The 24,118-nt window shown below is 37.0% G+C and overlaps 1 long non-coding RNA gene across 1 annotated transcript in view; it reads right to left on the bottom strand.

Moving 5' to 3' along the window:
* Positions 1–900: 900 nt before the first annotated feature.
* The window catches only part of LOC139362212 (uncharacterized), a 38,011-nt gene continuing 14,793 nt past the window's right edge, over positions 901–24,118 (bottom strand). Inside the window, exons 2-3 of the long non-coding RNA XR_011620603.1 lie at positions 1,953–2,182; positions 901–1,140 (exon numbers count right to left, since the gene is read on the bottom strand). This is a non-coding gene — a long non-coding RNA (uncharacterized lncRNA). The remainder of the gene's footprint in view (positions 1,141–1,952; positions 2,183–24,118) is intronic.

Here is a 24,118-nt window from a genome sequence, read left to right as displayed (position 1 = left end):
TCGCTTTCCCAGTTCTTCCTACTCATGTGATACAGACTTCACTAATCAGTCACACCACTTCAGTCTGTTCAAGAAGAAAGCAAAGGGAGAATGCAGAAACAGCATGGCTTTTATCTTTTCACAAAATGTTTGGCTTTCTGAGGAAGTGGAAGCAGAAGTTCTCATATCCAATGTCCTGCCTCAGTGGTGCAAGCTGCAATGTCTGTGCCAAGTGACAGATGAATTAGGTTCTTACTGGGGCAGCCATTAGGTATGAATTGGACCTTGTTGGCTATTTCCCATACAAGCCTGACTATTCCATCTGAAGATTCTTTTATACTTAAATTGGCTAGGAATTATGTTCTTTGTATCCTGGAACTCTGACACCTAGCCTTAGAGTCATATAACTCAAAATAACAAACTCACAATAATTAGGCCATCCTGATATGCTAGATGGCACTAATTTCTTCTTTTTCTTATCAAAATTCTTAAACTGTTATTTTTTTAACATCATATGATTCCTCTTGACCTTTCTTCAACTAAATTGAATTTAAAAGTGACTCAACTCTACCTCAAAGTATATGTGTGAGTGTGTGTGTGTGTGTGTGTTGTGGGAGGAAATGGTGATGGAAAAGATACAGAATCTTATAACTTTTTATCTTGCATCTGGAACTGAAAACACAGAGGTATTAAGAACAACTGGAAGTTTTAGAAGGTAGTTTCAAATTAATCACAAGTAAAATGCGTCTGTAAATACAATCATGGTTTTTTTCTAAGAAAAGCTGATATAAATATACTGCTTCTCATTTGTATTCATCTAAAATGCATAAGTATTTTAGGCTACTCTATTCCTAGAAATTAATTTTCTAAATAATCTATATGTGGCTCTGAATGTATAAATAAAAGATAGCACTCAGGTTGTTTTTTTCTTAAGCATTTATTTCAGGTTTATTTTCGGACACCAATATGTGGAAAACGGTAATAATAATAAATTTGAGACCTAGCTCAACAATGATTTTCTTCTGCAATGGTGGCAACTTCAATCTCCCTGAATTCCTACTCTCTTCCACTGGATGTCGTAGGTAACATTTGCCTAGAAGCAGATTACGATACTGAGTTTAATATGCACATATTTTCTATGCGAGCCCTTGAGATCAATGCCTGTGGAAAGCAAAGGAGGGGAAAAGATTAGGCAGAGGGAAGTGTCCTGCTGTAATCCAGATCCAGCAATGGTCTTAGCCAATCCCACATGGAACTCGAGCTAAAATGTCCTGCTGTGTTATCTCAGATTGGGCCAATATTGTTGTTGGTGAGTCAGTTCAGGTTTTTGACTTCACTACACAAAAAGAATTTGAGAGCAAGTCCAAAGTAAAAGTAGGCCAATGAGTTTACTGTAAAGCAAAAGTAGACTCTGAGAGGCTGAGTAGGATGCTTAAAGGGAGAGAAAGTCCTTAGTGCCTTAGGGGCAATTCCTTTTGTAGGAGCCGTACATATATATTTATAAAATACATAAAAGTGAGGTCAAGTATGCAAATGTGGACCTGAGATTGGCACATACATTCAGCATCGACATGCTCTAACATGCATTGTATAAGACATTAGCATTTAAAATCTCCACCTAGGAGCCTATTTTTTTTTTACTATGAAAATGAGGAAAAGATCATTACAATCTAAACCCTGAACCTAGCTGCTCAAGTGGGACCTCGGAGATGTCTCTACCTTCCCCAAGGCAGGAAATTTTAGCTAAGAGCCTCTTGGGCTTTTGGTGCTCATAGGCTGGAAATGAGGGGAGCCTCATCATAAACAAGGGGCTTTTATTCTCTTTCCCTGACCATATCAGGAGCTTGTATCCACCTGGTAGCTGGTATCCTGTAGCACCGCTTATCTTGCAAAAGAGTTAGGTGCATGGGATATGAAAGGGGCCCACGGGGCTTCACACAAGGTGACAAGTTGGTATGGCATCCTAAACTTACTTCTCATGCTCCTGAATGGCTGGTCCTTTCTGCCTTTGCTCTGTCAGTCATCCCTCATGGGCTGTCCTGGAAAGGATCTTGTACTTGGTCAGGTAGGCTCATTCTCTGAAGTTGAGGCAAACCCTGAAAGGGTTGAGATTTAAATGTCACCTGCCAATAACATTCCTGGAAGCTAGAACAATGCGTTTTTCCTTGAAGGGATAGCTGGGCAGCTCATAGTGTCCACAATGCTATATAAATAAATAGTAGTGATGTTATAAAGCACTAGCAATACACACACACACAGACACACACTCAGTGTTTCATTAAACCTTAACCCAACAAAATCCTAATCAGCAGAAATTTTCACTTTAAAAATATCTATACAAAATAAGTAATACATCTCTAAAATTTAAAGAATTTTCTAACAATTTTAACATAAAACCATTTATATTTTTATAACTTTTAATTTAATTTTATATTTTATTTTATATACTTATTATAATTGATTTATCATTTTAATTTTTGATTTCTCCTCAACTTTTGAGGGTCAAATTATAATAATACAGGGCTGGACCTAGAAGAAAGCAAGCTCAGTTATTGAGTATCCCATGAAGGTAAAGCAGGACCTGGTTTCTGAACCTTGCACTCACTGGTGTATATTTCATTCCTTGTACCTGAACTGTTACCTGGATTTTCAGCAAGAATAGAACCTTGTTTGCTCTATGGAGTTCTGTAAAACTCATGGTGAAAAAAAAAAAATGTGATAAAGCCCTGCTGCCTTACCGTATTTCCAGTTCAATTCCTTCTGAGTAAACGGGTGCCAGCCAGGCCTACTGTGACCTTGTGAGTCTAATTGCTTACTTGAGCTCAGGTAAGAACTATAGATGAAGTGAACTTGTTATGACCATTGCCTTGTTTTATTTACTGATGCTATGAAGTGTTAATCATCTCATGTTTGATACTTAAATTTATACTATTAGTGGTAATTTCTAGGTGTAAGGTAAAATAAAATAGAATTGTTAAACCTAGTGTCATCTAAATAATCCCCTCCTATACTTTATGGCTTTGAAATGTCACTTTCAAGAATTCTTGGAATATGGATATAAGATGAGAGGCTGAATACAGTTCTAACTAAATTCCTGCCATTAATGTTATGGAAATAGAAATTGTGTTAATTTTTTTTGGTAATACCTAATAGGAAAGCATGATAACGCATTATTGGTGGACTAGACATTTTGAGAAACTCTTCCAAAATTGAAATCAAGTGGAGATTGGATACATCAAAAACAAAAAAGAAACACTCCTGAGAAAAGGATTGGAGGATGGACTAAGGCACTGCAGAGTAAAAACCATATTGAAATCTTTCAAATTGTGTCTGTATTTCATCTATTCATCGAGAGGAGTCCTAACTCTATGAGTTTTGTCTGCATTCTGCCTCTTCATTTAAAATGAATAATTGTGTATTTCAAATGAAACATGTACATTTTATTGATCTTTGATATAGTGTAAAGAGTTGTGCCTTACAACCTCTTATAATGTTTACTTATTTTCATATCTGTGGTTTCACTGAATGTTTTACTCTCATTTTTACTTTGGCTTTCTTACCTTTTTTCTTGGTTGGTTTTTTCTGAGCTTTATCAATTTTCTTGTCACTTTGAAATAAAAAATTTCTTTGATATTTTAATATTTACAATAATTTTCTTCTTGTTACTGTCTTTATGTTTATGAATTTCTTCTTTCAGATTTCCTTTCTGGTGACTCATTATTATTTTAAATCATTACTGTTTTATAATGATGATAACAATTGTGATTTTTTTAGATGTTAGTTTCTGCAATGCTAAAGTACTTTATAAACATAGTATGTTTACTTTCATTATTTCTTGTTTAATAATAAAGTAGTTCAATAAAATCATTTTCCCTTAAGTATGTCATATCATCAAAGTTCTAAAAATTTAGTATTCTCTTTACTTACCCTTATTCTTCAAATAGTTTGTAAATAAAATTCTTATTTCCTTTTCAATTAAAAGTTATTTAGAATAGAGAGTGTGTCTTAGTGTTCAAAATTATTTTATAAAATTTGATCTGAGGCAAACTGGGATCCATTGGAGACCTGATATTCGTCATACTGAATTTTTTTTTTTTATTATACTTTAAGTTCTAGGGTACGTGTGCATAACGTGCCAGTTTGTTATATAGGTATACTTGTGCCATGTTGCTGTGCTGCACCCATCAACTCATCAGCACCCATCATCTCGTCATTTACATCAGGTATAACTCCCAATGCAATCCCTCCCCCCTCCCCCCTCCCCATGATAGGCCCCGGTGTGTGATGTTCCCCTTCCCAAGTCCAAGTGATCTCATTGTTCAGTTCCCACCTATGAGTGAGAACATGCAGTGTTTGGTTTTCTGTTCTTGTGATAGTTTGCTAAGAATGATGGTTTCCAGCTGCATCCATGTCCCTACAAAGGATGCAAACTCATCCTTTTTGATGGCTGCATAGTATTCCATGGTGTATATGTACCACATTTTCTTAATCCAATCTGTCACTGATGGACATTTGGGTTGATTCCAAGTCTTTGCTATTGTGAATAGTGCTGCAATAAACATACGTGTGCATGTGTCTTTATAGCAGCATGATTTATAATCCTTTGGGTATATCCCCAGTAATGGGATGGCTGGGTCATATGTTACTTCTAGTTCTAGATCCTTGAGGAATCGCCATACTGTTTTCCATAATGGTTGAACTAGTTTACAGTCCCACCAATAGTGTGAAAGTGTTCCTATTTCTCCACATCCTCTCCAGCACCTGTTGTTTCCTGACTTTTTAATGATTGCCATTCTAACTGGTGTGAGATGGTATCTCATTGTGGTTTTGATTTGCATTTCTCTGATGGTAAGTGATGAGCATTTTTTCATGTGTCTGTTGGCTGTATGAATGTCTTCTTTTGAGAAATATCTGTTCATATCCTTTGCCCACTTTTTGATGGGGTTGTTTTTTTCTTGTAAATTTGTTTGAGTTCTTTGTAGGTTCTGGATATTAGCCCTTTGTCTGATGAGTAGATTGCAAAAATTTTCTCCCATTCTGTAGGTTGTCTGTTCACTCTGATGGTAGTTTCTTTTGCTGTGCAGAAGCTCTTTAGTTTAATGAGATCCCATTTGTCAATTTTGGCTTTAGCTGCCATTGCTTTTGGTGTTTTAGACATGAAGTCTTTGCCCATGCCTATGTCCTGAATGGTACTATCTAGGTTTTCTTCTAGGGTTTTTATGGTATTAGGTCTAACATTTAAGTCTCTAATCCATCTTGAATTAATTTTCGTATAAGGAGTAAGGAATGGATCCAGTTTCAGCTTTCTACTTATGGCTAGCCAATTTTCCCAGCACCATTTATTAAATAGGGAATCCTTTCCCCATTTCTTGTTTCTCTCAGGTTTGTCAAAGATCAGATGGCTGTAGATGAGTGGTATTATTTCTGAGGACTCTGTTCTGTTCCATTGGTCTATATCTGTGTTTTGGTACCAGTACCATGCTGTTTTGGTTACTGTAGCCTTGTAGTATAGTTTGAAGTCAGGTAGCGTGATGCCTCCAACTTTGTTCTTTTGGCTTAGGATTGTCTTGGCAATGCAGGGTCTTTTTTGGTTCCATATGAACTTTAAAGCAGTTTTTTCCAATTCTGTGAAGAAACTCATTGGTAACTTAATGGTGATGGCATTGAATCTATAAACTACCTTGGGCAGTATGGCCATTTTCACGATATTGATTCTTCCTATCCATGAGCCTGGTATGTTCTTCCATTTGTTTGTGTCCTCTTTTATTTCACTGAGTAGTGGTTTGTAGTTCTCCTTGAAGAGGTCCTTTACATCCCTCGTAAGCTGGATTCCTAGGTATTTTATTCTCTTTGAAGCTATTGTGAATGGAAGTTCATTCATGACTTGGCTCTCTGTTTGTCTGTTACTGGTGTATAAGAATGCTTGTGATTTTTGCACATTAATTTTTTGTCCTGAGACTTTGCTGAAGTTGCTTATCAGCTTAAGGAGATTTTGGGCTGAGACAATGGGGTTTTCTAAATATACAATCATGTCATCTGCAAACAGGGACAATTTGATTTCTTCTTTTCCTAACTGAATACACTTGATTTCTTTCTCTTGCCTAATTGCCCTAGCCAGAACTTCCAACACTATGTTGAATAGGAGTGGTGAGAGAGGGCATCCCTGTCTTGTGCCAGTTTTCAAAGGGAATTTTTCCAGTTTTTGCCCATTCAGTATGATATTGGCTGTGGGTTTGTCATAAATAGCTCTTACTATTTTGAGGTACGTTCCATCAATACCACATTTATTGAGCGTTTTTAGCATGAAGGGCTGTTGAATTTTGTCAAAAACCTTTTCTGCCTCTATTGAGATAATCATGTGGTTCTTGTCTTTCATACTGAATTTAAATAGGCCACATGGGTAGGGAACCTTTGTACTAAAGTTAAGATGCATGCTCTGGGCTGCCTTTTGTGCTTCCTGCAGTTGCACTGTAACAAGACTTAGGTTAAGTCTATTACCTTTTTGCCCTTTGGATTCATGCAGCTGGATGTTAGGAGGGCCAGGCCTTTTTGTTCTTATGTGATACTTACTCCCCATTTCTCTTATAGGACATAAAACTGGGGCATAGGAAACTACTCGGTCTGTGAACTACACAGCCTTATCAGCTCCATTTTGGCATGAGGCCAAAAATGATCAATTTCTCCAATCTCTTTGAAACTCATGGAAATATTTTAGTTTGTTCTTTCCCCTCACTTCAAGGATAAAACCTATCCTCATATTTTGGGGTCTCCAATAATTCTTGTCATAGACACACCAGGTCACTTTCTTAGGGAACAAAAGACAATGTGATAAAAATCAGAGTTGTACATTACCAAGAGTGGCTACTGGCTTTGAGACAAACATATGTAAGCCCTCAAACTGAAACATTAGTGAATGAGATCTTGCTTTGGAATACTGAAGCAGGACTGGGTTGTATGGAAATTGGGGTCATCCTTAAGAAACCTGAGATTTTAAAGATAGCTTCACTTTCCGTGGGTAGGGTTCAACATGAAAATCCTATGTGTTTGTTTGCTAGGCCCAGAAAAAACTCAAGACAGAATAGGCAGAGCTTCAGTATATGGGTTTTATAGGCATTGCTCAGTGGAATGCTTTTCTATAGCCTGTAGGGTACGTACATTTAGTTATCTCTTTTTTTTAATCATCTGGGATATAGGATATCTCTCTTGGGAAAGCAGATTTCCACCATGAAAGGAAGAATTTTAGGAAATAATTATTTTCTTTGGTTGGAATTCTGAAAATAGAAAAATTTCTCTTTACGGTACTCTGGAATAATTCTGAGTATCCTAGTTTCAAAAATTGTAAATGTTTTCTAAGTTCTTAAGAATCAGACGATTTGTGTTGATTTTTTTCTAACTCATAAAGAATATATTACTTTGGCATAGAATATGAGGTGTGCAATCTTTGTATTTAGAAAACTGAACACATATTGCATTATTTTCTTACATTTTACTGTTAAGAAATGTTTGATAGCAATTTGCTTTTATTTTCCTACTAACAAACTGTCTCTCTATACATCTTCACACACACATACACATATATACATGCATACTTCAGAGCTTCAATTTATTATTAAAATTCAGAAAACTTCACAACCTCTAAATCTTTTTTTAAAAATAGATCTTCTTTGTTGTTGAATAGTTTTTTGCCTTAATTCAGGGAATGTATCATAAGATATTTTAAAAGATAATTGATTAATTATTTGCAATATTTAAACTGCTTTTTCTTGTGTTGATTGAATTATATATTTTGGTAATCAAGTTTTATATCTGAAAGCCACATTTGTAAACTTATTCTTCTTTAAAGACATAAAGACTTTTTGAATATTGTTGAGTGTATAAATTACAGTTAGTTGACTTTTTAAGCTTTCTTATGGCAAATATTCAGGGGGAAAAAAGCCTTTTTGTTTTATTCTGCCAAAAGAGTCTCTATTTTTAGCTACTGAATAGTTTCATATGCTTAGGAATAATCATTTATTGTTCTTCTATTATATAAGAACATCAGTGTTTAAATTTAATAGGTAAAATCCTCTTTAATTAGGATGGATTTGTGTTGAAATATTAAAGTCTGATTTAAAGAGAGAGATTTGAGTTTCTATTTAATCAAATCAGAGGTTTCACTGTCCAAAACCGGAAGTGTTTATTTCCAGGTTTATTGAGCTATAATTAACAAATAAAAATATATATGTTTAATGTCTGCAACATGATATAATATTAATGTATATATAATGTATACATTGTGAAATGATTACCCCAAATTAACTAACCTGTCCATCACCACACATAGTTACCACTTTGTATGTGTATCTGGTGGGAGCACATAAAATCTAAGTAAGCAAATTTCAAGTAAACAATACAGTAGTATTGTTAACTACAGTCACCATGATATATTTCAGATTCCCAAAACTTATCCATCTTTTTTTTTTTTTTTTTTTTTTTTGAGACAGAATCTTGCTCTCAGCCCAGGCTGGAGTGCAGTGGCGTGATCTTGGCTCACTGCAAGCTCCACCTACGGAGTTCAAGCGATTCTCCTGCCTCAGCCTCCCGAGCAGTTGGGACTACAGGTGCACGTCACCACACCCAGCTAATTTTTGTATTTTTAGTAGAGATAGGGTTTCACTATGTTGGTCAGGCTGGTCTCAAACTCCTGACCTGTGGTGATACACCCACCTCATCCTCCTAAACTGTTGGGATTACAAGCGTGAAACATGGCCAAACGTATTCATCTTATGACTGAAAGTTTACACTCTTTGACCAGAATCTCTTCATATCTCCCAACCCACAGCCCCTAAACAAGCACATTCTACTCTCTATTTCTATGAGTTTGACTTTTTTACTTTTCAAATATAAGTGAGGTTATACAGTATTCATCTTTCTGTGTCTGGTTTATTTCACTTAACATATTGTCTTCTGGGTTCATCCACGTTATTGCCATGGCAGGATTTTCTTCTTTTTTTTTTTTTTTTTGTGGCTGAATGATACTGCATTGTGTGTGTGTTTGGGTACATGTGTGTGTGAACACAGTTTCTTTATCCATTTGTCTATCAATGAATGTGTGGGTTGTTTCCATATTGTGGCTAGTATGACTAAAGATGCAATGAACATAGGAGCTACGATATCTCTTTGAGATGCAAATTTTATTTTCTTTTGGATGTATATTCCGAAAAGGGATTGCTAGATAATACTATAGTTCTATTTTTAGTATTTTGAGGAATTCTATACTATTTTCCATAATGGCTATACAAACACACAGTTGCACCAATAGTGTACAAGAATTTCATTCTCTCTACATCTTGACCGACATGTGTTATCTCTTAATTTTTTTGAAAACAATTATTCTAATATATATGAAGTGATAACTCAGTATTTTAATTTGCATTTCCCTAATGATTAATGATGTTAAGACCCTTTCACATACTTCGTGGCTGTTCAATATGTCCCCTTTGAAAAAAATGTCTATTCAGGTTTTCCAGTCATTTTTAACTTGTTTTTTTTCTATTGAATAATATGATTTCTTTATTTTGGATATTACGAACTTATTACATATGTGGTTGGCAAATATTTTCTCCCATTCTGTGTGTTGTCTGTTTGTTTTGTTCATTGTTTCCTTCACTGTACAGAAACTTTTTAGTTTAATGTAGTTTCACTTATTTATTTTTGCTTTTGTTATCTGTGCTTTTGGTGTTATGTCCAAAAGATTATTTTGACTATCCATATCAAAAATTTTCCCATATGTTTTCTTCTAATAGTTTTACAGGGACAGATCTCATATTTAAGACATGAATCCAACTTGAATTACTTTTTGTATATGATATAACTTAGGGACCAATTTCATTTTCTTGCATGTGGATATCCAGGATTTCTAAGATCATTTATTGAAAAGGCACTCCAGCCTGGGCAACAGAGCAAGATTCTGTCTTACCCTTTTGTGTATTCTTGCCACACTTGTTAAAGATTCATTAACCATATATATATGGTTTATTTCTGGGCTTTCTATTTATTCCATTGTTCTGTCTTTTTTTTTTATTTTGACAGAGTCTGGCTCTGTCACTGGGCTGAAGCGCAGTGGCGCAATCTCGGCTCACTGCAACCTCCACCTCCCTGCAACCTCTGCCTCCCTGGGTTCAAGCAATTGCCATGCCTCAGCCTCTCTGTAGAGGGTCTGTAACTGAGACTACAGACCCTCCCGACCATGCCTGGCCAATTTTGTGTATTTTAGTAGGGACGGGTTTTCACTATGTTAGTCAGGATGGTATCGATCTCCTGACCTCGTGATCCACCCGCCTTGGCCTTCCAAAGTGCTGGGATTACAGGGGTGAGCCATCGTGCCAGGCCAAATTGTCTATCTTTATGCCAGCACCATATATTTTGATTACTCTAGTTTGTAATAGAATTAAAAATGAGGGAGTGTGATACGACCAGCTTTATTCATTTCTCACATGATTGTTTTTATAATTCAGGATTTTTTGGTGGTTTATTACAAAGTTCAGGATTATTTTTCTCTTTCTGTGAAAAATGCTATTGGAATTTTAATAAATATTACACTGAATGTATAAATTGTTTTGGATAATATGAAACTTTTAACAATATTCTTCCATTTCATAAACATGAGATATCTTTCTATTTAAGTCTTTTTCAATTTCTTATATCAGTATCATGTAGTTTAGAGTGTATTTTCATCTCCTCGGTTAAATTTATTTCTAAGTATTTCACTTTTTTGGATGCTAGTGTATATGGGATTGGCTTCTTGATTTATTTTTAAATATTTTAGTTTTAGTGTATAGAAATACAACTGATTTTTGCATATTCATTTAAGATTTTTTTACCCCACTCTTTATTTATTTATTTCCTTGTGGATACACAGTAGGTGTTTATATTTATGGGGTACATGAGATCTTTTGATAAATGTATGCAATATGAAATAAGCACATCATAGAGAATGGGGTAGACTTTCCCTCACACATTTATTCTTTGAGTTACATACAATCCAATTACATGCTTTAGGTTATTTTAAAATGTACATTTAAGGTGACTGTAGTTACCCTGTTGTGCTGTCAAGTAGTAGGTCTTATTCATTTTCTCTATTTTTATACCCATTAACCATTACTACCTCCTCCTAATTAATAGGGATTTGATTCCACTAAGCAGCAGCAGCTTGAGATGGATGACTGGGGAGATGGGAGAAGTTTTAAGAGTGGGCTTGACAGTGGTAATGGAAGGTGTTGGACTTCTCTGCTGTGTAGAACCCAACTACACTTACTAGCCTCTGGGAGCTATTCTACTCTCTGTGTCTACGAATTCAATTGCTTTAATTTTTAGAACCCACAAATAAATAAGAACATGTTATGCTTCCCTTTCTGTGCATGGCTTATTTCACTTAACATAATGATCTCCAGTTCCATTTCTGTTGTTGCAAATTGCTGGATGTCATTCTTTTATGTGGCTGATTAGTACTCTGTTGTGTTCCTGTACCACATTTTCTTTAACCAGTTTTCTGGTGATGGGCACTTAGGTTGCTTTCAAATCTTAGCTATTGTGAACAGTATTGCAACAAGCATAGAAATGAGGATATCTCTTTGAGGTACTGATTTTCTTTTTGGGGGGGTATATACCTAGCAGTGGGATTGCTGGATTATATGATAGCTCAATTTTTAGATTTTCGAGGAAGTTTCAACCTGTTTTCCATAGTGGTTGTACTAACTTACTTTTCCACCAACATTGTAAAAGGGTCCCTTTTCTCCACATTTTTGCCAGCATTTCTTGTTGCCTGTCTGTTGCACGTAAGTCATTTTAACTGTGGTGAAATATCTCACTGATGTTTTGATTTACATTTATCTGATAATCAATTATGTTGAGCACATTTTCATATGCCTATTTTCCATCTGTATATGTCCTCTTTGAGGAATGTCCATTCAAATCCTTTGCCAGTTTTTTGATAGGATTATTATATTTTTTCCTTCAGAGTTATTTGAGCTCCTTACGTATTCTGCTCCCTTCTTAGAAGGATAGTTCGCAAATATTTTCTCCTATTCTGTCTCTTTGTTGATTGTGTCCTTTGCTGTGTACAGCTGTTTAATCTAATGTAATCCCATTTGTCCATTTTAGGTTTGACTGTCTGTGCTTGTGGGGTATTGCTCAAGAAAATTTTGCCCAGAACAATGTCCTGGAGAGTTTCCTTAATGTTTTCTTGTAGTAGTTTTATAGTTTGAAGTTTTAGATTTAAGTCTTTAATCCATTTTCATTTTTTGGTATATGATAAGTGTTAGAGGTCTAGTTTCATTCTTCTTCATTCCAGTTTTTCCAGAACCACTTATTAAAGAGACTGTCCTTTCCCCAATGTTCTTGGCTTCTTTATCAAAAATGGGTTCATTGTAGGTGTGTGGACTTGTTTATAGTCTTGCTACTGTTTCATTGGCCTATGTGTCTGTTTTTATGCCAGTACCATGCTGTTTTGGTTACTATAACTCAGTAGGGTAATACGAAGTCAGTTAATGTGATTCTTCCAGTTTTGTTCTTTTTGCTTAGGATACTGGCTATTCTGGGTCTTTTGCGGTTCTACATAAATTTTAGATTATTTTTTCTAATTCTGTAAAGAATATCATTAGTATTTTGATAAGGATTGCACTGAATCTGTAGATTATTTTGGGTAGTATGGATATTTTAACAATATTGATTCTTCCAATCCATGAATGGAATTTTTTTTTTTTTCATTTTTTGGTGTCTTCTTCAATTTCATTCATCTGTGTTTTACAAATTTCATTATAGAGATCTTTCAGTTTTTAGTTAAGTTGATTTCTATGTATTTAATTGAATGTGTAGTTAATACAAATTGGATTACCTTTTTATTTTTTTTTTCACATTTCAATGTTGACAGGTATGCTACTAATTTTTGGACATTGATTTTGTATCCTGCAATATTACTGAATTTGTTTATCAGTTCTAATAGTTTTCTTGAGAAGTCTTTGTTTTTTCAAATATCAGATTATATAATTTGCAAACAAAGATGATTTGACTTTGTTTTGTGCTACCTGGGACTTCCAGTACTATGTTGAATAACAGTGGTGCCATGGGGCATACTTGTCATATTCCAGATCTTAGAGGAAGAGCTTTCAGTTTTTTTTCCTATTAAGTATGATACTAGTTGTGGATTTGTTGTGAATTGCTTTTATGTAGAGATATATTCCTTCTGTACTCAGTTGTTTTGAGAGTTTTTATCATGAAGGAATGTTTAATTTTATCAAATGCTTTTTCTCAGGGTGTATTGAAATAATTACATGGCTTTTGTCTTTCATTCTGTTGATATAATGTATCACACTGAATGATTTGCATATGTAGAAACATTCTTGTATTCTAGGTATAAATCCTATTTGGTCATGATAAATGATCTTTCTAATGTATTGTTGAATTCAGTTTGCTGATATTTTGATGAGAATGTTGGCATTAATCTTCATCAGAGATACTGGCTTGTAGTTTTTTTGTTTTGGATTTTTTTATTTTTTTATTTTTTTTATTTTTTATGTATGTCAGGTTTTGGTTGCAGGGTAATACTGGACTCAGAATGAGTTTGGAAGTATTTCCTCCTCTATTTTTCAGAATAGTTTTAGTAGGATTGTTATTATTTTCCTTAAAATGTTTGATAGAATTCAGTAGTGAAGCCATCAGGTCCTGAGATTTTCTTTACTGTGAGACTTTGTGTTACACTTTTGGTCTTCTTACTCATTATTTGTTTATTCAGATTTTGAATGCCTTCTTGGTTGAATCTTGGTAGGTTTTATGTGTCTAGGAATTTGTCCATTTCATCTAGATTTTCCAATTTATTTGCATAGAGTTGCTCATAGTAGCCACTAATGTTCTTTTGAAATTCTGCGGTATCAGTTGTAATATCTTTTACTATTTCTGATTTTATTTATGTTGGGAGAAAAGCTGAGTGTTAGGAGAGAAGCTGAGGCAGGACTTGCATGTCTGCTAGACTTGCTGGCTCCTTGCTTCTAACACTCCCATTATCTCAAGTAGCCATATATTTGAAAGAAAATGCTAAACCGTCACAGCTGTAGCTCATTCACTTGATACATCACTTCTTTCAACCCCCACATCCTCATCATCTGTTTCTTTGTTGGATCACCAATAAATAGCTTGGGCTCCCAGAGCTCAGGGCCTTCACAGCCTCCATACTAGCATTGGCCCCCTGGTCCCACTTTCTCTCCTCAGTTGTCTTTTCTCATTCTGTGTCCGGAATTGGTGGGTTCTTGGTCTCACTGACTTCAAGAATGAAGCCATGGACCCTAACGGTGAGCATTACAGTTCTTAAAGATGGTGGTTCTGGAGTTTGTTCCTTCTGATGTTCCGATGCGTTCAGAGTTTCTTCCTTCTGGTGGGTTCATGGTCTCGCTGGCTTCAGGAGTGAAGCTGCAGACCTTCATGGTGAGTGTTACAGCCCTTAAGGCAGCGTGTCTGGAGTTGTTCCTCCTGTCTGGAGTTGTTCATTCCTCCCAGTGGGTTCGTGGTTTTGCTGGCCTCAGGAGTGAAGCTGCAGCCCTTTGCTGTGAGTGTTACAGCTCATAGAGGTGGCATGGACCCAAAGAGTGAGCAGCAGCAAGATTTATTGCAAAGAGCAAAAGAACAAAGCTTCCACACTGTGGAAGGAGACCCAAGCAGGTAGCCGCTGGCTGGCTTGGGCAGCCTGCTTTTATTCCCTTATCTGACTCCATCCACATCCTGCTGATTGGTCCATTTTACAGAGAGCTGATTGGTCCATTTTGACAGAGTGCTGATTGGTGCATTTACAGTCCCTGAGCTAGACACAGAGTGCTGATTTGTGTGTTTACAATCCTTATGCTAGACACAGAGTGCTAGACAGAAAAGTTCTCCAAGTTCCCACTAGGTTACCTAGATACAGAGTACTAATTGGTGTATTTACAAACCTTGAGCTAGACACAGAGTACTGATTGATTTATTTACAAACCCTGAGCTAGAAACAGAGTGCTGATTGGTATATTTACAATCCCTTGGCTAGACATAAAGTTTCACCAAGTCCCCACTGGACTAGGAACTGAGCTGGCTTCACCTAGTAGATCCCACACCAGGGCCTCAGGTGGACCTGCCCGACAGTCCTGCACCATGTGATTGCACTCCTCAGCCCTTGGGCAGTGGATGGGACAGGGTGCTGCAGCACAGAGAGCAGTGCTAGTAGGGGAGGCTCAGGCCACGCAGGAGCCCGTGGCAGGGAGGAGGCTCGGGCATGGCGGTCTAAGGGTCCCAAGCCCTGCCCCATGGGGAGGTGGCTGAGGCCCAGCAAGAATGTGAGCACAGCACCAGCAGGCCAGCACTGCTGGGGGACCCGGCACACTCTCTGCAGCTGCTGGCCCAGGTGCTAACTCCCTCACTGCCCGGGGTCTGCTGAGCCCACGCCCACTCAGAACTCACGCTGGACCACAAGCACAGTGCCGGCAGCCCTGGTTCCCGCCCATGCCTCTCCCTCCACACCTCCCCACAAGCAGAGGGATTGGGCTCCAGCCTCAGCCAGCCCAGAGAGAGGCTCCCACAGTGCCATAGCAGGCTGAAGGGCTCCTCAAGTGCTACCAGGTGGATGCTGAGGCCGAGGAGGAGTGGAGAGCAAGGACCAGCACGTTTTCACCTCTCAATTCCTTAGACTCCAGTGGACTTTGTTGCCCCACAGTCTGGTGTTGGGTCCGATCACCCCAACATTCCTAGCACCTAACATGGGGTGATGAAGACCCCAGTGAAGGAATGCTAGAGCATGTGAAAGTGGAGGACACATCATCAGAGGATACCCAAGGACGACTGAAAGAAGCTCAGTGGGAAAGCTGAGCGCTCAGAAGAACCAGAGTAACAATGGGACAAAGTGAAAGCAAACATTCTACTTATTTGAATTTCTTAAGTCATTTATTATGAAGAGGGGGAGTGAAAGTTAGTACTCAGAATTTGTTAGCACTCTTTAGTACAGTAAAGCAGTTTTGCCCATGGTTTCCAGAACAGGGAACTATGGAGTTGGATGAAAGGGAGAGAATTGGAAGATATTTTTTAAAAGGCGTATAAAGATGGAGCAAAAATTCCAGCTTCCATTTGGTCAATATGGGCGCTAATAAAGGCAGCTCTTAAGCCATTTCAAACAGATGATGAGGCATATTCAGATGAGGAAGAGGAGGATGAGTGTAAAAAACTAACTTCAGATTCTGAGTGTGAGGAACAGCTACCAGAGGAGGTTAAAGAAGAGAAAGGAAAACTAAAAAAAAATTGTTTAACTAGCCTGTTGGCTCCACATCTCGAATTAAGTGAATGGCTACCTCCTCTCTTTCCCCTTAATGGGCAAGTGAATGAGTTAGTTGAATATATTAAGGATTGTGATGGCATTGGAGGTAACTTACTTAAGGCTACTCTTTAACTCAGGCTATGGCTGGATTGCAAGCAGGAAAAAATGTACCCTGTTTCTCAGGTCTTGTTTCAATTGTGGGCAATTTGGACACAGAAAAAAGGAATGTAGAAAAGGAAATGCTATCTAATAATGGAAAAGCCTCGTTTGCAGGACCTCAACAGCAAATTTTTCAAACTGACTTTGCTTCTGCTTAAAGGGCTGAACTTATGGCTGTGATAACATTGTTAAAAACTTTTAAACAGCCCATAAACATTGTTTCTGATTCAGCCTATGTATTGCAAGTCATGCAAAATATTGAATGTGCCTTAATTCAAATGTGACTGATGAACACCTTAATCGTTTATTTCATTCTTTACAGCAAGCAGTGCAACAAGTCATCCCCTTTCTATATAACTCATATGAGAGCACATACTAATCTCCTTGGCCCTTTAACTAAACTTAATCAAAGGGTGGGTACATTGGTGTCTGTAGTCTTTGCTGATGCACAAAAATTCCATTCTTTAACCCATCTTAATGCTACAGGCCTTAGAAAAAGGTATGGTCTATCATGGAAACAAGCTGAATAAATTGTGCAACACTGTTCTGCCTGACAAGCCCTAGAGGTTTATCTCCAAATTCCATCTGGCAGATGGATGTAACACATATTCCTGCTTTGGAAAACTGTCCTTTGTTCATGTTTCAGTAGATACCTATTCACATTTTATCTGGGTCACATGTCAAACAGGGGAAGCTACAGCTTATGTCAAAAGACATATTTTGTCTTGCTTTTCAGTTATGAAAATCCCTGAAAAAATCAAAACTGATAATGGCCCAGGATACTGTAGTAAAGCCATGGCTAAATTTTTTCAACAATGGAATACTATCCATACTATGGGTGTTCCCTATAACTCACAAGGATAGGCAATAGTGGAAAGAGCTAATAGTACTTTAAAACTCAAATACAAAAGCAAAAGAGAGGGGACCAGGAATATAAGACATCACACATTTGATTGCATTTCACTTTACTAACATTAAATTTTTTAAATTTACAAAAAGATCAACCCATGACTGCAGCTGAACAACACCTGAGAGGACAAAGGGAAAATAAAAAGACTGGACAAGATATATGGTGGAGGGATGCACATACAAAGAACTGGGAAAAAGGAAAGATAATTATATGGGGAAGCGAATTTGCTTGTGTCTCTCCAGGTGACAATCAGTTGTCTGTGTGGGTGCCAACCAAACATCTGAAGATCTATCATGAGCCATAGCATCTAGTGGACCCACCTGTACAGTGCGAATTGAAGGTTTAAGGATTGCTTTTTTTGTTATATTGTTGCACAAGGATAAGCCTCAATTCTGTTAATCAGAAAAAGCCTGATTCTCATTATCAATGGTAAGTTTTATCCCACAGTAATTAACCAAAGAGGCAGAAGCTGAGTTACAAATGCTTCAGCAATGGCATGCCTCCTGGCTACAGCAAAAAAGAAACAAACAAACAAAAAAAGCCTTTGCTTCTGTTTCAGTAGATTTACTAACGTGGGGGTGAGGGTATGTTTGTGTTTTTGCAGGAAATGAACAAACCATGCGCGTGCCCTCAAGTTGTGTACAACCATGGAATGGGAGACTGGAGGGACCCATGGATCCCAACCATGGACCAGGTTCCCCCAGTATGAGCCATGAGCCAGTTGAATCTGAATGTAAAGATGGAACAAGGACCAACTGGAGTCACACTAACAACAACTGGCATAACATGGGGACACATAAAACACACACACACACACACACACACACACACACACACACACACAGTTGAAAAACTGCTGAAGTGCCAGGGTTTTACCTTTTGCTGGGATTCAGAGGTACAATAGTTGCTTAATGCACCAATACTTTTTGACTGAACTCCTCTCTACCTTGAATACAAGAGACCCTAATAAGTAGGCAGGAATATCATTGCCCTCATTCAGCATGAAGAAGTTACAGAAGACAGACCTTCCTCCTTCTGCAACCCTTAGAATTAAAGGTCCTCTTGTAAAAAGGAAAGGGGAAATATGTAAGAAGCATTCAAACCAGAGTGATGCTATTTTAAATAAGGGCTAAGAAAAATGAAGCTGGATCACCAATGGGTAATTAAAGGTGGCACAGCCTGCAATTGCCTTGCTCAATTAATTTATAAACAAAAAGAGGATCTTTTGGATTCAAAGTTGTGTTATGTTACTCTTAAACGTCATCTGGAGGGCAGAGATGAAAATCTCACCCTTGATATTGTTAAAATGAAAGAGCAGGTTTTTGAAGCCTCTCAGGCTCACTTAGCCCTGCTCCCTGGAAGTGATATTTTGAACAAGACAGCCAATGGATTGTCTACAATCAATCCTCTTAAATGGATTAAGGCAATTGGAAGCTCTACACTTGCAAATTTTGTTCTAATAATTATGTGCTTGTGCTGTCTCCTTTTAGTCAGCAGATGTGGAAGCCGCCACTGCAGAGAAAGCCACCATGGAGAACAAGCAATGACAGCTACAAAAGAGAAAAGGGGGCCATGTTGGGAGAAAAGCTGAGTGTTGTGAGAGAGGCTGAGGCAAGGCTTGCATGTCTGCTGGACTTGCTAGCTCCTTACTTCTAGCACTCCCATTATCTCAGGTAGCCATATGTTCCAAAGAAAAGGCTAAACCATCACAACTGTAGCTCATTCACTTGATACACTGCTTCCTTTCAACCTCCACATTCTCACCACCTGCTGCTTTATTTGATCACCAATAAATAATATGGGATCCCAGAGCTTGGGGCCTTCTCAGCCTCCATACTACTGTTGTCCCCCTGGTCCCACTTTCTCTCTTGTCTTTTCTCATTCCTTTGACTCTACCAGACTTTGTCATTCCCACTGCCTGGTGTCGGTTCCAATCACCCCAACAATTTACTTGGACCCTCTCCCTTGTTTTCTTAGTTTCGTTCAGTTTTGTTTAACTTTTCAAAAAATCAATTTCTTTATTCATTGATCCTTTGTATTGTTATTTTCATTTCAATTTTATTTATTTCTGATCTTATCTTTATTCTTTTCTTCTAGTAATTTTGTGTTTTGTTTGCTCTTACTTTTCTAGTTCTTTAGGATGAATTATTAGATTATTTGAAATTTTTCCTCTTTTATGATATGGCACTTATAGCTATAAACTTTCCTCTTAGTATTGTTTTGGCTGTATCCCATAGGTTTTTGTATGTTGTATTTTCATTATCATTTGTTTTAATAAGAAATTTTCAATTTCCTTCTGAATTTCTTCAGTGACCCACTTGTCATTTAGGATCATATGGTTTAATTTTCATGTATTTGTATAGGTTTCAAAATTCCTCTTGTTATTAATTTCTAGTTAAATTCCATTGTGGTCAAAGAAGATGCTTGATATTATTGCAACATTTTGAATGTTTTAAGACTTGTTTTGTGACCTAACATATGGTCTATTCTTGAGAATAATCCATGTGCTGAGGAAAAGAATGTGTATTCTGCCACTATTTCATGAAATATTCTGTAAATATTCATTAGACCCCTTTGGCCTGTAGTGCAGATTAAGTCTGAGGTTTCTTTGTTGATTCTCTTTCTAGAAGATCAGTCCAATGCTGAAAGTGGAGTGTAAGTATCTATATATTATTGTACTGAGGCTTATCTCTCTCTTTAGCCCTAATCATATTTGCATTGTGTGTCTGAGTGCTCCAGTGTTGGTGCATATATATTTAAAATTGTTATACCCTCTTGCTGAATTGACACTTTTATCATCATATAGTGAACTTCTTTGTCTCTCTTGTACTTTTCATCTTAAAATCTATGTTGTCTGTTATAAGTATAGTGACTCCTGCTCCTTTTTGTTTTCCATTGGCATGGAATATTTTTCCATCCCGTTATTTTCACTTTATATTTGTCTTTATAGATAAACCATTTCTCGTAGGCAGCAAATCAAGAGGTATTCTTTTTTCATCCTTTCAACCAGCCTGTCATGTGATTGGAGAGTTTTGTTCATTTACTTTCAATCTTATTATTGATAAGTACAGATGCTCTCAAGCTATTTTATTACTTGTTTTCTGGTCATTTCGTGGTGTCCTCCCCCTTCTTTCTTTCTTCCTGTCTTCCTTTACTGGAGGTGATTTTCTCTGGTGATATGAATTAGCTCTTTGTTTTTTATTTTCTGTGTCTCCATTGTATGTTATTTTGTTTCAGTTTACCATGAGGTTTATAAATACTATCTTATAACACATTATTTTAAGCTGATAACAACTTAACACTGTTTGCATAAACAAGCAAATAACCATGCAAAAAGAAGACTAGTAAAAAAACTCTATGCCTTCACTCTGTCCCCTCACTTTTTAACTTTTTGTTGTTTCTATTTATATTTGTTGTACTATGTCTTGAAAAGTTATTGTACTTATTATTTTTTATTGGTTCAACATTTAGTCTTTCTACTAAGGATAAGAGTAGCTTACACACCACAGTTGTGGTGCTATAGTATTCCATGTTTTTCTGTGTACTTACTATTACAAATAAGTTTTCTACCTTCAAGTGATATTATTCCTCATTAATCTCCTTTTCTTTCTGAATGAAGTACCCCCTTTTGCATTTGTTGTAGGACAAGTCTGGTGTTGATTAAATCCATCAGCTTTTATTTGTCTGCAAAATTCTTTTTCCTTCATGGTTGAAGGACATTTTTTTCTTCATGTACTATTCTAGGGTAAAAGTTGTCTTTTTTCCCTTCAGCACTTTAAATATGTCATACCACTCTCTCATGGACTGTAAGGTTTTAACTGAAAAGTCTGCTGCCAAATGTATTGGAACTTCATTGCATGATATTTAATTTTTTTTTTTCTGTTTCTACTTTTAGAATCCTTTTTTATCATTGACCTTTGAGAGTTTGCTTATTAAATGTCTTGAGGTAGTCTTCTTTGGTATAAATCTGTTTGGTATTCTATAACCTCCTCGTACTTGGATATTGATAACTTTCCTAGATTTGGGAAGTTCTCTGTTATTATTATCCCTTTGAATAAATTTTCTGTCCCATCTCAATTGCTATCTCCTCTTTAAGGTCAATAAGTCTTAGATTTGTCCTTTTGAGGTGATTTTCTAAAGTCTGTAGAAGTGCTTCATTGATTTTTTTTTCTTTTGTCTCTTCTGACTGTATATTTTCAGATAGTCCATCTTCAAGCTCACTAATTCTTTCTTCCACTTGATCAATTCTGCTATTAAAGGACTCTGATATATTCTTCAATAAACCAATTATTTTTTCAGCCCCAGAATTTCTGCTTGATTCTTTTCAATTATTTCAATCTCTCTGTCAAATTTATCTGATAGAATTATGAATTTCTTCTGTGTTATCTTGAATTTATTTGAGTTTCCTCAGCATAGCTATTTTGAATCCTCTGTCTGAAAAATCGCATATCTCTGTTTCTCCAGGATTGATTGCTATTGTTCACTTGGTGAGGTCATGTTTTTTGGGATGGTGTTGATGCTAGTAGATATTCTTTGGCATCTAAGCATTGAAGAGTTAGGTATTTATTGGAGTATACACTGTATGGTCATATTTGTAACCATTCTTCTTTGGAAGGTTTTTCAGATATCTGAAACAACTCAGATGTTGTGTTCTTAGATATATCTGCTTTACGGGACACCTCAAGCCCAGCAACACTGTTTTTTTTCCAGCTTTGACAGTGTTAAGGAACTCCCTTTATGGTCTTGCACAATATTCAGCTGAATTCTCTGGATTACCAAACAGAGCCTCTTGTTCTCTTCTCTTACATTCTACCAAACAAACAGAATCTTTCCCTCTTTTTTGAGTCACATAAAGTTGGGGGTGGAATGACACAAGTATTCCTGTGGCCACTACCACTATGACTATGCTGGGTCAGACCTGAAGCCAGCACATCACTGGGTCTCATCCAAGGTCTTCTTTCATCACTTCCTGCCTACTACTTATGTTCATTCAAGGCCCTGGGACTCTGCAATCAGCTGGTGGCAAAGCCAGCCAGGCCTGTGTTCTTCTCTTTAGGGCAACAAAATCCTACGGATCTCAGGTGGGTCAAGATGTGTCATACAGGAGTCAGGGAATAGGGTAAAAAAACTTTAAAATATACCTGGTATTCTATAGTACCATGGCTGAGGTGGAACTCAAACTACAATTCACTGTCCTTCCTACTCTCCCCTCCCCTTTTGAAATACAAAAATGTCTCAACCAGGCCAATAGGAGTACTGCCAGACTAACACAATATGCCCTTAGGATCCGAGGACTCTTAAGTCAGCTTGTAGTGAATCCTGCCTGGCTTGCAACTCAACCTTCAAGGGTCATAGGCACTCCTCTCATTCATGGAAGGTCCAGAAATGCTATCTCAGAATCAAGTCCCAGAATCAGGGCACTTATTCCTAAATTGACAACATAGTTGGAAATAAAGCACTCCTCAGCAAATGTACAAGAACAGAAATTATAACAAACTGTCTCTCAGACCACAGTGCAATCAAACAAGAACTCAGGATTAAGAAACTAACTCAAAACCACTCAACTACATGGAAACTGAACAACCTGCTCCTGAATGACTACTGGGTACATAATAAAATGAAAGCAGAAATAAAGATATTCTCTGAAACCAATGAGAATGAAGACACAACCTACCAGAATCTCTCAGACAAATTTAAAGCAGTGTGAAGAGGGAAATTTATAGCACTAAATGCCCACAACAGAAAGCTGGAAAGACCTAAAACTGACACCCTAACATCACAATCGAAAGAACTAGAGAAGCAAGAGCAAACACATTCAAAAGCTAGCAGAAGGCAAGAGATAACTAAGATCAGAGCAGAACTGAAGGAGATAGAGACACAAAAAAACCTTCAAAAAATCAATGAATCGAGGAGCTGGTTTTTTTAAAAGATCAACAAAATTGATAGACCACTAGCAAGACTAATAAAGAAGAAAAGAGAGAAGAATCAAATAGATGCAATAAAAAATGATAAAAGGGATATCACCACCGATCCCACAGAAATACAAACTACCATCAAAGAATACTGTAAACAACAGTACACAAATAAACTAGAAAATCTAGAAGAAATGGATAAATTCCTGAACACATACACCCTCTCAAGACTAAATCAGGAGGAAGTTGAATCCCTGACTAGACCAATAACAGCCTCTGAAATTGAGGCAATAATTAATACCCTATCAACCAAAAAATGTTCAGGACCAGACAGATTCACAGATGAATTCTACCAGAGGTACAAGGAGGAACTGGTACCATTCCTTCTAAAACGATTCCAATCAATAGAAAAAGAGGGAATCCTCCCTAACTCATTTTATGAGGCCAACATCATCCTGATACCAAAGCCTGGCAGAGACACAACAAAAAAAGAGAATTTTAGACCAATATCCCTGATGAACATCCATGCAAAAATCCTCAATAAAATATTGGCAAACCGAATCCAGCAGCACATCAAAAAACTTATCCACCATGATCAAGTAGGCTTCATCCCTGGAATGCAAGGCTGGTTCAACATACGCAAATCAATAAACGTAGTCCAGCATATAAACAGCACCAAAGACAAAAACCTCATGATCATCTCAATAGATGCAGAAAAGGCCTTTGACAAAATTCAACAGCCTTCATTCTAAAAATTCTCAATAAACTAGGTATTGATGTGACGTATCTCAAAGTAACAAGAGCTTTTTATGACAAATCCACAGCCAATATCATACTGAATGGGCAAAAACT

The sequence above is a fragment of the Macaca nemestrina genome, chromosome 3, assembly GCF_043159975.1.
Source record: "Macaca nemestrina isolate mMacNem1 chromosome 3, mMacNem.hap1, whole genome shotgun sequence".
Taxonomy (NCBI): Eukaryota; Metazoa; Chordata; class Mammalia; order Primates; family Cercopithecidae; genus Macaca; species Macaca nemestrina.
This window is presented reverse-complemented; position numbering and strand designations above follow the sequence as displayed.